Source organism: Ipomoea triloba, chromosome 9, assembly GCF_003576645.1.
Source record: "Ipomoea triloba cultivar NCNSP0323 chromosome 9, ASM357664v1".
Taxonomy (NCBI): domain Eukaryota; kingdom Viridiplantae; phylum Streptophyta; class Magnoliopsida; order Solanales; family Convolvulaceae; genus Ipomoea; species Ipomoea triloba.
In genome coordinates this window covers 31723654-31737883 of record NC_044924.1, presented here as the reverse complement: position 1 = coordinate 31737883, position 14230 = coordinate 31723654, and the positions used below count along the sequence as shown (strand labels likewise).

Sequence of the window (14230 nt, the reverse complement as noted above, 5' to 3'; positions counted from 1 at the left end):
CAATTCAAAGTAGTCACTTCCAGAACCTTGTCCACATTCATTTTTCATAATCTTTCAATATAAATAAGTCTACACCAGGATAACCTTGGGTATAGAATTGCAGCACTTCATTTCTTTCCGTGAACACAAAATCCTCCATCATAGTTTCAGCCCCGCAATCTCTCCTCCATTCAAGCATGTTCTGCCACATTTGTTTTGCCTTCTCAATGTCAAAGTTTCTTGCTTTCAAAAACTTAAACAATTCATGAAAATCATTGTCCATCCCTTGTTAGAAAAAACTTAATCTGGCCGGGCTGGAAAATCACTGGGAAATCAAAGAATCAATAACTTCAATTCAGGCTTGTATCAATACACTTTTCTCTACAAGTTTTTAATAATCATGTATAAGACACAAGAAGTTGAAAAATTACTAGGTTGCAACGAAATAATTCAACAAGTAAAAAAAGTTAGGAAAATCTCAGAATTTTCTTATACAGATACAACTTTAAAAAAATAGGCAATAATGGTGATGAAAAATTCGTTGTTAGATTCTCAAAAAAAAAAAAAACGTGGTTAGATATTGTTGAGATAACGAGAACAAGAAACAATAATAATGACACAAAGTTTAAAAAAAAAAAAAAGAAAGATTTAGGTGGCTAGCAAAGTGGTCCACGATAGCGAAATGATTCTTTTATTAATTGTGATGGTGAACACCTAGGCTATGTTTGGCAACCTAGCTGAAAATTGAAAAGCTATAAGCTCGAAGCTGAAATCTGAAGAGCCGTTAAGCTAGCTGTTATGCTTAAAAGTATTTGGTAAAATTAGCTTTTTGATAAGCTGATAAATGTAAAAAGACTAAAAAAGATATCTTCATACAATTTAAATAGTTTTAAATTTAAATAGGTTTGTTTATATATTAAAATATAAAATAGTGAAATCAATATATTTTAATAAAATATAAAGTAAGAACATATATTTGAAAACATATAAAACAAAACAAAACGTTTATAATTTATAAGATTAGTTCATACAAAAATCAATGTTCAAACACAAATGTCAAATTGAAATTACAACCAAACATATTGAAGAGAAAAAGTCAAAAAGGTTTAGCCAAAAAAGTTTTAATTGAGAAGGGTAAATGATGTCATTTCTTTAAAATAATAAGGTTAAAAGATGGAAAAAAAAAAGTTAGGAAGCTACTAGCTTATTTTGAAACGCTACCTTCACAAATAAGCTCTTATTTTAGGAAAATTACCAAACAGAACTTATAGCTTATTAGTAGCTTAAAATAAGCTATAAGCTCCTAAATAAGCTCTGTCAAACAGAGCCCTAGAGATACAAACAAAGTATTTAATTATTTATAGTTTATCTCTAGACATATACATGGACAAAAATACTCCTATATTGCACTGCAGCTCTGGCCTTCCCTGCTCCATTCCTTATATAAGACATACTCAAAAAAATCTCAACCTTGACGAGATGCCCTTAGGATAAAAGACCTATCTCACATATACCATGGATCGGGATAACTATGCTCATCTAGCATTTGAAAACACCCAACAAATTCAAACAATGTTTAAACTTGTCACTAGTAACCGTCTTTGTCAACATGTCTGCTGCATTCTCACTGTTATGAATTTTCTGTAAACTTAAAACTGATCGTAAACTTAATTGAAAAATAAGGAAGAGATAAATACTCACCGTCACCGAGCGAAATATAATAAAGGATAATTAAAGTTAACAATTACCATTGAATTGAAATTTCAATAATCTCTAACTAGAAAATTGAGGTTTCAAAATCCCGCCATGAAAAATCAAAATTGCTCAAAGAAAGTAAAAGTGAAACTTGATCATTCTAAAATATTATTTTGAAAGAGATATTTAAAGTTTATATCCTTTTTTAGATAGGATAGCTTAGAAAATGTAAATAAATAGATTCGCTTAAATCTAGATAGTTGAAAAGTCTTTTTTTTTATATATGTTGAAGTTCGATTCTTGCATGCTTACGCAAAATAAAAGTAGCTATTTTGATTTCCCTTGCCTTTTATATTAGCTACTTTTACACAACATCATATTATGAAGAGTGCTCTTCTCATTTCAATTATTTTCACCACATTATACTTGATATGGATTAAATTGCCTTCAATGTACTTGGGTGTATAACAATGTATGTAAAGTATCAAGTAATCATCTCTTTTATTTTATTGTTCTTCAATAAAGTTGAGATTAGAGAGAGTAGGGCTCTTGGGTGTCTTAGACTAAGAAAAAACTCAATGGGAAAAAATCTTAGCCAAGGAAAAAAAAGATCAACCTTTAAGCGCCAATGAAGAAGAATTCGGGCTGGAAAAAACTTACCGTAGCAGGTTGCCTCGTTAAAAACCTCGGGCTAAGAAAAAACCCCAATGGGAAAAAATCTTAGCTAAAGAAAAAAGAGTATAACCTTAAGCACAGTCTTTTAGGCTACAAGTGTCGTCTGAACTCTACCGATGTACGGACATGACCGAGAAATGCTGCAACGAGATGCAGACATGGCTGAGAATTGTCGGAACGAGTTGTGGACTTGGCCTAGGAATGTTGCAACGAGCTGCGGACATGGCCGAGAAATGTCGGAACGAGTTGCGGACTTGTCCGAGAAATGTCGCAACGAGATGCGGACTTGCCGCGGACGTGATCGAGAAATGCTGCACCGATATGCGGACATGGCCGAAAAATGCCGGAACGAGTTGCGGACTTGGCCGAGAAATGTCGCAACGAGGTGCGAATGTGGCTGAGAAATACCGCAATGAGGTGCGGACATGGCCGAGGAATGTCGCAACGAGGTGCGGACATGGCCGAGAAATGTCGGAACGAGTTGTTGACTTTGCGAGATATGTCGAAACGAGGTGCGGACTTGGCGCGGACATAGCCAAGAAATACCGCACCGATGTGCAGACATGGCCGAGAAATGTCGCAACGAGGTGCGTCCATGGCCGAGAAATGTCGCAACGAGGTTCGGAGTTAGCCAAGAAATACCACAACGAGTTGCAGACTTGGTGCGGACATGGCGAGAAATGTCGCAACGATGTGCGGACATGGCTGAGAAATGTCGCAACGAGGTGTAGACATAGCCAAGAAATGTCGAAACGAGTTGCGAACTTCGCCTGGAATGTGGCAACGAGGTGCGGACATGGCCGAAAAATGTCGTAACGAGTTGCGGACTTGGCCTAAAAATGTCGTAATGAGATGCGAAATTCGCCGAGAAATACCGCAACGAGGTGGGACCATGGCCGAGAAATGTCGCAACGAGGTGCAGACTTGGCCGAGAAATGTCGCAACAAGATACGGACTTGGCCGAGAAATGCGGCAAAGAGGTGCGGACTAGGTTGAGAAATACCGCATCAATGTGCGAACATGGCCGAGAAATGCAGCAACGAGGTGCGGACATTGCCGAGAAATGTCCCAACGAGTTGCGGACTTGGCCGAGAAATGTCGCAACGAGGTACGGACTTGGCCGCGAAATGCCGCAACGAGGTTCCGGCCATGGCCGAGAAATGTCGTAACGATGTGCGGAATTGGCCCTGAAATGCCACAACGAGGTGTAGACTTCGCCCGGACATGGCCGAGAAATGCCGCAACTATGTGCGGACATGGCCCAATAATACAGTAGCGAGGTGCGTACATTGCCGAGAAATGTCAGAACGAGTTGCGAACTTAGCCTAGGAATTTTGCAATGAGGTGCGGACATGACTAGGAAATATCAGAAGGAGTTGCGGTCTTTGCAGAGAAATGTCGCAACGAGGTGCGGACTTTGCGCGGACATTGCCGAAAAATGTCGCACCGATATGCGAACATGGCCGAGAAATGCTGCAATGATGACTTTGCCGAGAAATGTCGAAATGAGTTGCGGACTTGGCCGAGAAATGTCGCAACGAGGTGTGGACTTAGCAGAGAAATGTCGGAACGAGTTGCGGAGTTGGCCGAGAAATGTCGCAACGACGTGCAGACTTGGCCGAGAAATGCCGCAGCGAGGTGCAGACTTGGTCGAGAAATGTCGCAACGAGGTGCAGACATTGGCGAGAAATGCCGCAACGAGGTGCGGACATAGTGCGGACATGGTCGAGAAATGACGCAACGAGGTGCGGGCCATGGCCGAGAAATGTCGCAACGAAGTGCGGACTTGGTGCGAACATAGCCGACAAATTTCGGAACGAGTTGCGGACTTGGCCGAGGAATGTCTTGACGAGGTGCGAACATGGCCGAGAAATGTAGGAACGAGTTGCTAACTTTACCGAGAAATGTCGAAACGAGGTGCGGACTTGGCGCGGACATGGCCAAGAAATACCGCACCGATGTGCAGACATGGCCGAGAAATACCAAAACGAGTTGCGATCTTGGCCTAGAAATGTCGCAACGAGGTGTGTCCATGGCCGAGAAATGTCGCAACAAGGTGCGGAGTTGACTAAGAAATACCACAACGAGTCGAAGACTTGGCGCGGACATGGTCGAGAAATGTCACAACGATGTGCGGACATGGCCGAGAACTGCCGCAACGAGGTGCAAACATGGCCGAGAAATGTCGGAACCAGTTGCGGACTTGGCCTAGGAATGTCGCAACGAGGTGCGGACATGGCCGAGAAATGTCGAAACGAGGTGCGAACTTGTCCGAGAAATACCGCAACGAGGTGCGGACCTTGGCCGAGAAATGTTTCAACGAAATACGGACTTGGCCGAGAAATGTCGCAACGAGGTGCGGACTTGGTGCGGAAATGGCCGACAAATGCCGCAACGATGTGCGGACATGGCTGAGAAATGCCGCAACGATGTGTGGACATGACCGAGAAATATCGCAACGAGGTTCGGACTAGGCCGAGAAATGCCGATCCGCGCTGCGGACATAGCCGAGAGATGCCGCAATGAGGTGTGGACTTGGGCGAGAAATGCCGGAATGAGGTGCCGACTTGGTGCGGACATGGCCGAGATATGCTGAAACGATGTGCAGACATGGCCGAGAAATGCCGCAACGAGGAGCGGACTTGGTGCGGCCATGGCCGAGAAATTACGGAACGAGTTGCGGACTTTGCTAAGAAGTGTCGTAACGTGGTGCGGACATGGCGCGAACATGGCGGAGAAATACCACAACGATGTGCATACTTGGCCGAGAAATGTCGGAACGAGGTGCGGACATGACCGAGAAATGTCGCAACGAGGTGCGGACTTGGCCGAGAAATGCCGCAACGAAGTGCGGACTTAGTGCGGACATGGCCGAGAAATGTCGGAACGAGTTGCGTACTTGGCCGAGGAATGTCGGGACGAGGTGCGGACATGGCCGAGAAATGTCAAAACGAGTTGCGGACTTTGCCGAGAAATGTCGAAACGAGGTGCGGACTTATCGCGGACATGGCAAGAAATACCGCACCGATGTGCAGACGTGGCCGAGAAATGTCGGAACTAGATGCGGACATGGCCTAAGAATATCGCAACGAGGTGCGGACATGGCTGAGAAATGTCGAAACGAGTTGCGGATTTGGCCTAGAAATGTCGCAACGAGGTGCGAACTTGGCAGAGAAATACCGCAACGAGGTGCAGACCATGGCCGAGAAATGTCGCAACGAGGTACGGAATTGCCCTAGAAATGTTGCAAAGAGGTGCGAACTTGGCAGATAAATGCCGCAAAGAGGTGCGGACTTGGCGCGGACATGGCCAAGAAATACCGCACCGATGTGCAGACATGGCCGAGAAATACAAAAACAAGTTGCGATCTTGGCCGAAAAATGTCGCAACGAGGTGTGTCCATGGCCGAGAAATGTCGCAACAAGGTGCGGAGTTGACTAAGAAATACCGCAACGAGTCAAAGACTTGGCGCGGATATGGCCGAGAAATGTCCCAACGATGTGCGGACATGGCCGAGAAATGCCGCAACGATGTGCAGTCATGGGCGAGAAATGTCCGAACCAGTTGCGGACTTGGCCTAGGAATGTCGCAACGAGGTGCTGTGATAGCCAAAAAATTTCGGAACAAGTTGCGGACTTGTCCGAGAAATGTCGCAACGAGATGCGGACTTGCCGCGGACGTGATCGAGAAATGCTGCACCGATATGCGGACATGGCCGAAAAATGCCGGAACGAGTTGCGGACTTGGCCGAGAAATGTCGCAACGAGGTGCGAATGTGGCTGAGAAATACCGCAATGAGGTGCGGACATGGCCGAGGAATGTCGCAACGAGGTGCGGACATGGCCGAGAAATGTCGGAACGAGTTGTTGACTTTGCGAGATATGTCGAAACGAGGTGCGAACTTAGCGCGGACATAGCCAAGAAATACCGCACCGATGTGCAGACATGGCCGAGAAATGCCACAACGAGGTGCGTCCATGGCCGAGAAATGTCGCAACGAGGTTCGGAGTTAGCCAAGAAATACCACAACGAGTTGCAGACTTGGTGCGGACATGGCTGAGAAATGTCGCAACGAGGTGTAGACATAGCCAAGAAATGTCGAAACGAGTTGCGAACTTCGCCTGGAATGTGGCAACGAGGTGCGGACATGGCCGAGAAATGTCGTAACGAGTTGCGGACTTGGCCTAAAAATGTCGTAATGAGATGCGAAATTCGCCGAGAAATACCGCAACGAGGTGGGACCATGGCCGAGAAATGTCGCAACGAGGTGCAGACTTGGCCGAGAAATGTCGCAACAAGATACGGACTTGGCCGAGAAATGCGGCAAAGAGGTGCGGACTAGGTTGAGAAATACCGCATCGATGTGCGAACATGGCCGAGAAATGCAGCAACGAGGTGCGGACATTGCCGAGAAATGTCCCAACGAGTTGCGGACTTGGCCGAGAAATGTCGCAACGAGGTACGGACTTGGCCGCGAAATGCCGCAACGAGGTTCCGGCCATGGCCGAGAAATGTCGTAACGATGTGCGGAATTGGCCCTGAAATGCCACAACGAGGTGTAGACTTCGCCCGGACATGGCCGAGAAATGCCGCAACTATGTGCGGACATGGCCCAATAATACAGTAGCGAGGTGCGTACATTGCCGAGAAATGTCAGAACGAGTTGCGAACTTAGCCTAGGAATTTTGCAATGAGGTGCGGACATGACTAGGAAATATCAGAAGGAGTTGCGGTCTTTGCAGAGAAATGTCGCAACGAGGTGCGGACTTTGCGCGGACATTGCCGAAAAATGTCGCACCGATATGCGAACATGGCCGAGAAATGCTGCAATGATGACTTTGCCGAGAAATGTCGAAACGAGTTGCGGACTTGGCCGAGAAATGTCGCAACGAGGTGTGGACTTAGCAGAGAAATGTCGGAACGAGTTGCGGAGTTGGCCGAGAAATGTCGCAACGACGTGCAGACTTGGCCGAGAAATGCCGCAGCGAGGTGCAGACTTGGTCGAGAAATGTCGCAACGAGGTGCAGACATTGGCGAGAAATGCCGCAACGAGGTGCGGACATAGTGCGGACATGGTCGAGAAATGACGCAACGAGGTGCGGGCCATGGCCGAGAAATGTCGCAACGGTGTGCGGACTTGGTGCGAACATAGCCGACAAATTTCGGAACGAGTTGCGGACTTGGCCGAGGAATGTCTTGACGAGGTGCGAACATGGCCGAGAAATGTAGGAACGAGTTGCTAACTTTACCGAGAAATGTCGAAACGAGGTGCGGACTTGGCGCGGACATGGCCAAGAAATACCGCACCGATGTGCAGACATGGCCGAGAAATACCAAAACGAGTTGCGATCTTGGCCTAGAAATGTCGCAACGAGGTGTGTCCATGGCCGAGAAATGTCGCAACAAGGTGCGGAGTTGACTAAGAAATACCACAACGAGTCGAAGACTTGGCGCGGACATGGTCGAGAAATGTCACAACGATGTGCGGACATGGCCGAGAACTGCCGCAACGAGGTGCAAACATGGCCGAGAAATGTCGGAACCAGTTGCGGACTTGGCCTAGGAATGTCGCAACGAGGTGCGGACATGGCCGAGAAATGTCGAAACGAGGTGCGAACTTGTCCGAGAAATACCGCAACGAGGTGCGGACCTTGGCCGAGAAATGTTTCAACGAAATACGGACTTGGCCGAGAAATGTCGCAACGAGGTGCGGACTTGGTGCGGAAATGGCCGACAAATGCCGCAACGATGTGCGGACATGGCTGAGAAATGCCGCAACGATGTGTGGACATGACCGAGAAATATCGCAACGAGGTTCGGACTAGGCCGAGAAATGCCGATCCGCGCTGCGGACATAGCCGAGAGATGCCGCAATGAGGTGTGGACTTGGGCGAGAAATGCCGGAATGAGGTGCCGACTTGGTGCGGACATGGCCGAGATATGCTGAAACGATGTGCAGACATGGCCGAGAAATGCCGCAACGAGGAGCGGACTTGGTGCGGCCATGGCCGAGAAATTACGGAACGAGTTGCGGACTTTGCTAAGAAGTGTCGTAACGTGGTGCGGACATGGCGCGAACATGGCGGAGAAATACCACAACGATGTGCATACTTGGCCGAGAAATGTCGGAACGAGGTGCGGACATGACCGAGAAATGTCGCAACGAGGTGCGGACTTGGCCGAGAAATGCCGCAACGAAGTGCGGACTTAGTGCGGACATGGCCGAGAAATGTCGGAACGAGTTGCGTACTTGGCCGAGGAATGTCGGGACGAGGTGCGGACATGGCCGAGAAATGTCAAAACGAGTTGCGGACTTTGCCGAGAAATGTCGAATCGAGGTGCAGACTTATCGCGGACATGGCAAGAAATACCGCACCGATGTGCAGACGTGGCCGAGAAATGTCGGAACTAGATGCGGACATGGCCTAAGAATATCGCAACGAGGTGCGGACATGGCTGAGAAATGTCGAAACGAGTTGCGGATTTGGCCTAGAAATGTCGCAACGAGGTGCGAACTTGGCAGAGAAATACCGCAACGAGGTGCAGACCATGGCCGAGAAATGTCGCAACGAGGTACGGAATTGCCCTAGAAATGTTGCAAAGAGGTGCGAACTTGGCAGATAAATGCCGCAAAGAGGTGCGGACTTGGCGCGGACATGGCCAAGAAATACCGCACCGATGTGCAGACATGGCCGAGAAATACCAAAACGAGTTGCGATCTTGGCCTAGAAATGTCGCAACGAGGTGTGTCCATGGCCGAGAAATGTCGCAACAAGGTGCGGAGTTGACTAAGAAATACCACAACGAGTCGAAGACTTGGCGCGGACATGGTCGAGAAATGTCACAACGATGTGCGGACATGGCCGAGAACTGCCGCAACGAGGTGCAAACATGGCCGAGAAATGTCGGAACCAGTTGCGGACTTGGCCTAGGAATGTCGCAACGAGGTGCGGACATGGCCGAGAAATGTCGAAACGAGGTGCGAACTTGTCCGAGAAATACCGCAACGAGGTGCGGACCTTGGCCGAGAAATGTTTCAACGAAATACGGACTTGGCCGAGAAATGTCGCAACGAGGTGCGGACTTGGTGCGGAAATGGCCGACAAATGCCGCAACGATGTGCGGACATGGCTGAGAAATGCCGCAACGATGTGTGGACATGACCGAGAAATATCGCAACGAGGTTCGGACTAGGCCGAGAAATGCCGATCCGCGCTGCGGACATAGCCGAGAGATGCCGCAATGAGGTGTGGACTTGGGCGAGAAATGCCGGAATGAGGTGCCGACTTGGTGCGGACATGGCCGAGATATGCTGAAACGATGTGCAGACATGGCCGAGAAATGCCGCAACGAGGAGCGGACTTGGTGCGGCCATGGCCGAGAAATTACGGAACGAGTTGCGGACTTTGCTAAGAAGTGTCGTAACGTGGTGCGGACATGGCGCGAACATGGCGGAGAAATACCACAACGATGTGCATACTTGGCCGAGAAATGTCGGAACGAGGTGCGGACATGACCGAGAAATGTCGCAACGAGGTGCGTCCATGGCCGAGAAATGTCGCAACGAGGTTCGGAGTTAGCCAAGAAATACCACAACGAGTTGCAGACTTGGTGCGGACATGGCGAGAAATGTCGCAACGATGTGCGGACATGGCTGAGAAATGTCGCAACGAGGTGTAGACATAGCCAAGAAATGTCGAAACGAGTTGCGAACTTCGCCTGGAATGTGGCAACGAGGTGCGGACATGGCCGAGAAATGTCGTAACGAGTTGCGGACTTGGCCTAAAAATGTCGTAATGAGATGCGAAATTCGCCGAGAAATACCGCAACGAGGTGGGACCATGGCCGAGAAATGTCGCAACGAGGTGCAGACTTGGCCGAGAAATGTCGCAACAAGATACGGACTTGGCCGAGAAATGCGGCAAAGAGGTGCGGACTAGGTTGAGAAATACCGCATCAATGTGCGAACATGGCCGAGAAATGCAGCAACGAGGTGCGGACATTGCCGAGAAATGTCCCAACGAGTTGCGGACTTGGCCGAGAAATGTCGCAACGAGGTACGGACTTGGCCGCGAAATGCCGCAACGAGGTTCCGGCCATGGCCGAGAAATGTCGTAACGATGTGCGGAATTGGCCCTGAAATGCCACAACGAGGTGTAGACTTCGCCCGGACATGGCCGAGAAATGCCGCAACTATGTGCGGACATGGCCCAATAATACAGTAGCGAGGTGCGTACATTGCCGAGAAATGTCAGAACGAGTTGCGAACTTAGCCTAGGAATTTTGCAATGAGGTGCGGACATGACTAGGAAATATCAGAAGGAGTTGCGGTCTTTGCAGAGAAATGTCGCAACGAGGTGCGGACTTTGCGCGGACATTGCCGAAAAATGTCGCACCGATATGCGAACATGGCCGAGAAATGCTGCAATGATGACTTTGCCGAGAAATGTCGAAACGAGTTGCGGACTTGGCCGAGAAATGTCGCAACGAGGTGTGGACTTAGCAGAGAAATGTCGGAACGAGTTGCGGAGTTGGCCGAGAAATGTCGCAACGACGTGCAGACTTGGCCGAGAAATGCCGCAGCGAGGTGCAGACTTGGTCGAGAAATGTCGCAACGAGGTGCAGACATTGGCGAGAAATGCCGCAACGAGGTGCGGACATAGTGCGGACATGGTCGAGAAATGACGCAACGAGGTGCGGGCCATGGCCGAGAAATGTCGCAACGAAGTGCGGACTTAGTGCGGACATGGCCGAGAAATGCCGCAACGAGGTGCGGACTGTGCGCGGACATCGCCGAGAAATGCCGCAACGAGGTGCGGACTGTGCGCGGACATCGCCGAGAAATGCCGCAACGAGGTGCGGACTGTGCGCGGACATCGCCGAGAAATGCCGCAACGAGGTGCGGACTGTGCGCGGACATCGCCGAGAAATGCCGCAACGAGGTGCGGACTGTGCGCGGACATCGCCGAGAAATGCCGCAACGAGGTGCGGACTGTGCGCGGACATCGCCGAGAAATGCCGCAACGAGGTGCGGACTGTGCGCGGACATCGCCGAGAAATGCCGCAACGAGGTGCGGACTGTGCGCGGACATCGCCGAGAAATGCCGCAACGAGGTGCGGACTGTGCGCGGACATCGCCGAGAAATGCCGCAACGAGGTGCGGACTGTGCGCGGACATCGCCGAGAAATGCCGCAACGAGGTGCGGACTGTGCGCGGACATCGCCGAGAAATGCCGCAACGAGGTGCGGACTGTGCGCGGACATCGCCGAGAAATGCCGCAACGAGGTGCGGACTGTGCGCGGACATCGCCGAGAAATGCCGCAACGAGGTGCGGACTGTGCGCGGACATCGCCGAGAAATGCCGCAACGAGGTGCGGACTGTGCGCGGACATCGCCGAGAAATGCCGCAACGAGGTGCGGACTGTGCGCGGACATCGCCGAGAAATGCCGCAACGAGGTGCGGACTGTGCGCGGACATCGCCGAGAAATGCCGCAACGAGGTGCGGACTGTGCGCGGACATCGCCGAGAAATGCCGCAACGAGGTGCGGACTGTGCGCGGACATCGCCGAGAAATGCCGCAACGAGGTGCGGACTGTGCGCGGACATCGCCGAGAAATGCCGCAACGAGGTGCGGACTGTGCGCGGACATCGCCGAGAAATGCCGCAACGAGGTGCGGACTGTGCGCGGACATCGCCGAGAAATGCCGCAACGAGGTGCGGACTGTGCGCGGACATCGCCGAGAAATGCCGCAACGAGGTGCGGACTGTGCGCGGACATCGCCGAGAAATGCCGCAACGAGGTGCGGACTGTGCGCGGACATCGCCGAGAAATGCCGCAACGAGGTGCGGACTGTGCGCGGACATCGCCGAGAAATGCCGCAACGAGGTGCGGACTGTGCGCGGACATCGCCGAGAAATGCCGCAACGAGGTGCGGACTGTGCGCGGACATCGCCGAGAAATGCCGCAACGAGGTGCGGACTGTGCGCGGACATCGCCGAGAAATGCCGCAACGAGGTGCGGACTGTGCGCGGACATCGCCGAGAAATGCCGCAACGAGGTGCGGACTGTGCGCGGACATCGCCGAGAAATGCCGCAACGAGGTGCGGACTGTGCGCGGACATCGCCGAGAAATGCCGCAACGAGGTGCGGACTGTGCGCGGACATCGCCGAGAAATGCCGCAACGAGGTGCGGACTGTGCGCGGACATCGCCGAGAAATGCCGCAACGAGGTGCGGACTGTGCGCGGACATCGCCGAGAAATGCCGCAACGAGGTGCGGACTGTGCGCGGACATCGCCGAGAAATGCCGCAACGAGGTGCGGACTGTGCGCGGACATCGCCGAGAAATGCCGCAACGAGGTGCGGACTGTGCGCGGACATCGCCGAGAAATGCCGCAACGAGGTGCGGACTGTGCGCGGACATCGCCGAGAAATGCCGCAACGAGGTGCGGACTGTGCGCGGACATCGCCGAGAAATGCCGCAACGAGGTGCGGACTGTGCGCGGACATCGCCGAGAAATGCCGCAACGATGTGCAGTCATGGGCGAGAAATGTCCGAACCAGTTGCGGACTTGGCCTAGGAATGTCGCAACGAGGTGCTGTGATAGCCAAAAAATTTCGGAACAAGTTGCGGACTTGTCCGAGAAATGTCGCAACGAGATGCGGACTTGCCGCGGACGTGATCGAGAAATGCTGCACCGATATGCGGACATGGCCGAGAAATGCCGCAACGTGGTGCGGACACGGGCGAGAAATGCCGCAACGTGGTGCGGACACGGGCGAGAAATGCCGCAACGTGGTGCGGACACGGGCGAGAAATGCCGCAACGTGGTGCGGACACGGGCGAGAAATGCCGCAACGTGGTGCGGACACGGGCGAGAAATGCCGCAACGTGGTGCGGACACGGGCGAGAAATGCCGCAACGTGGTGCGGACACGGGCGAGAAATGCCGCAACGTGGTGCGGACACGGGCGAGAAATGCCGCAACGTGGTGCGGACACGGGCGAGAAATGCCGCAACGTGGTGCGGACACGGGCGAGAAATGCCGCAACGTGGTGCGGACACGGGCGAGAAATGCCGCAACGTGGTGCGGACACGGGCGAGAAATGCCGCAACGTGGTGCGGACACGGGCGAGAAATGCCGCAACGTGGTGCGGACACGGGCGAGAAATGCCGCAACGTGGTGCGGACACGGGCGAGAAATGCCGCAACGTGGTGCGGACACGGGCGAGAAATGCCGCAACGTGGTGCGGACACGGGCGAGAAATGCCGCAACGTGGTGCGGACACGGGCGAGAAATGCCGCAACGTGGTGCGGACACGGGCGAGAAATGCCGCAACGTGGTGCGGACACGGGCGAGAAATGCCGCAACGTGGTGCGGACACGGGCGAGAAATGCCGCAACGTGGTGCGGACACGGGCGAGAAATGCCGCAACGTGGTGCGGACACGGGCGAGAAATGCCGCAACGTGGTGCGGACACGGGCGAGAAATGCCGCAACGTGGTGCGGACACGGGCGAGAAATGCCGCAACGTGGTGCGGACACGGGCGAGAAATGCCGCAACGTGGTGCGGACACGGGCGAGAAATGCCGCAACGTGGTGCGGACACGGGCGAGAAATGCCGCAACGTGGTGCGGACACGGGCGAGAAATGCCGCAACGTGGTGCGGACACGGGCGAGAAATGCCGCAACGTGGTGCGGACACGGGCGAGAAATGCCGCAACGTGGTGCGGACACGGGCGAGAAATGCCGCAACGATGTGCAGTCATGGGCGAGAAATGTCCGAACCAGTTGCGGACTTGGCCTAGGAATGTCGCAACGAGGTGCTGTGATAGCCGAAAAATTTCGGAACGAGTTGCGGACTTGTCCGAGAAATGTCG

The 14230-nt window shown here is 52.1% G+C and overlaps 1 protein-coding gene across 2 annotated transcripts in view; it reads right to left on the bottom strand.

Annotated features, from left to right (window-relative positions):
- The window catches only part of LOC116031004 (putative pre-16S rRNA nuclease), a 518904-nt gene that overhangs the window by 48642 nt on the left and 456032 nt on the right, over positions 1–14230 (bottom strand). The gene's annotated exons all lie outside the window — the stretch shown is intronic.